This window comes from Mustela nigripes, chromosome 13 (genome assembly GCF_022355385.1).
Source record: "Mustela nigripes isolate SB6536 chromosome 13, MUSNIG.SB6536, whole genome shotgun sequence".
Lineage (NCBI taxonomy): Eukaryota > Metazoa > Chordata > Mammalia > Carnivora > Mustelidae > Mustela > Mustela nigripes.
In genome coordinates this window covers 58026263-58028808 of record NC_081569.1, presented here as the reverse complement: position 1 = coordinate 58028808, position 2546 = coordinate 58026263, and positions in this window count along the sequence as shown.

Sequence of the window (2546 nt, the reverse complement as noted above, 5' to 3'; positions counted from 1 at the left end):
TGTTTACTGGTTTCAAACTCAGAATTCCATAGCCTATTAAAGCTGGTAATATGCAGAACTCAGAGCACTTTTCATCTGAATATTTCAAAACAATCACAATCACCTGTTACCTATGACCTATTTATTCCTAGGTTAGCAAAAGAATATATAAGCAGAGCCTTGGGGATTTTTAGTTTTAACCTTACGCCCCTACTCCACCTCTGATCTGAGTGGCCTGCTTCTTTATTTGAGTTTACCTTCACCATCATCAGGAACATATTGTTTTGAGTACCTGACCCTCTGAGCTCAAGCTCTGTTCAGGTTGAGTGTTTTGTGTTCTCTAGACTGGTGATTTCAGGTGGTGGAACACTTAGTGTGTTGCTGAGTTTGACCAGTAGATGGAAGCATTTTTGACCGTGTGACACCTCTAGCTTCCCAGTCCTGGAAAAGAACACTGGTTTCCAGGAAAAGCTGAGAAGCAGAGTCCCTAGACCTACTGTCCGACATAATATCTTGTTTGTGTATGGTACATCATTCCAAATAAAAAGGAGTGTGAATATTTTGAAATATCCAAGAAAGGAGCAATTAGTAGAGTTTCCTTTCAATAGTTGTGATCACCCCCTAATTCTCTTAATTTCTTCACACACTTTTATTAAGCAGTGCAAAAGGTCATAATTTATAACAACTTATAGTTTAGAATCAATACAGTACTTCTGAAATCCCAAAGTGATTTATAAAACTCTATCTTTAACCAAAGGCCAATGAGAGAATAGTTTAACATAAGTGCTTATGTTAAGCACTGGCTGAGAAACTGGGTTCTGAAACAAACTATCTTTCCACTGCGACCTTATAATATCTCCTTTGTCTGTGTTTCTTAAGGTTGGGAGATTTTAATTTAGAAACCATAGGATATTTCTGACAGAAATGTCAAGGAGATTGTGGTTATTACAAACCACTGGCAATGACTCAAATATGGGACAATTATGTGTCTTGCCAAAGCTGATAATTGGACTGGTATTGAAACTGAAATATAATAACTCTCCTACTCTCTGCCTTCTGAAGCTGAAACTCAGTGCATGTGCCAAGTAAAGCCTTGAATGACGTTTCTGCCACTGAAAGAAGTCAAGTCTCTGGCCCACAGTTTGAATCATACCAGAGGAAAGATAGGCAGGCCTTTGATGCTACTATAGACCTTGTACTAGGGCATTCTCCAGCCAAAGCTCCAGTGTTCTATTATAGATCAAGGTATCCTGGGAACACCTTGGTCCTTCAACATAAGGAACAACTTAGAAACCTTGCTGAGGGGCTCCTGGGTGCCTCAGTCAGTTGAATTTCTGCCTTTGGCTCAGGTTGTGACCTCGAGGTCCTGGGATGGAACCCCGTATCAGGCTCCCTGTTCAGGGGGCAGTCTGCTTCTCCCTCTCCCTCTGCCCCTCCCCCATTCGTGTTCTCTCTCAAATTAATTGATTAATTAATTAAACACATACTACATATATTAAAAAAAAGAAACTTTGCTGATTTACTTACCTAAATATATTCTTTTCAGACTAGAGAATATATATATATATACATACATATATATACCTGAATATACTATTATATATAATATTCATATATAATTTATATAAGTAATATTTGTTTAATAATTTATCTTTTTTGTTCATGTACAAGTATACTCAGAATGAAGGAGAGCAAGTGTAAGGCAAATACAGATTTATTAATTTAATCCAGTGACCCTAGAACTGGCCCCAGGGAATTACCCTGACCTTGAAACAAGAAGCTATATGACAAATAAGAGGAAGTACAATATTATTTCTGTCCTTCCACTGATTTTCTTCTCTACTTCCCACTGATATCAATGTTTTATTTCAGAGACAGACTTTTTGGAGGAGTTCTCTATTTGTATTTCTTCACTTCTTACTCTTTCTTCAACCCACAGAAGTCCAGTTCCTTCCCTTTAACAGCTTACCATGTCTTTCACAAAGGTGACCAGTCACCTAGTCATCTCAGAATCTAGTGGAAACTTCAGTGATTAGCTCAGTCTCTTAGCAACATTGAACTGCACTGAACGTTATTCCTTCTTTGTCAAAAACCATCTCTTGCATTGGTTTCCATAGCATATACTGTACTGTTTCCTCTGTGTCATTTCCCTGTATCTCAGGATTAGGTCTTTGACCTTCTACACTTGACACTTTTCACTCTCTCCCTAGGCCAGTTCATTCACTTCTGTATATGTGCTTACCACCTCTTTGCTGATATTTCATCTGTACATCTATTTCAAACCCAGATATGTCTCTCAACCATAGACATGTAAGGAAAAATACACACAGCAGTGTTTTTCAAACTGCGAGTCATAATCCATTAGTGGGTCCAAAATCAGTCGAGTGAGAAGAGACCAGCATTTGAAAAATGAAATGTGGAATAGAATAGAAAATAACACAGTGCCTCACATTTAAATAGAATTATTATTATTTAGTGAAACTCTGGGATTATTATGTTAAACATATTTCTTTCTCTGGTTCTTGGTCAGAAAGATTGCAAAGACAACCCCACAGAGACATTTCAAA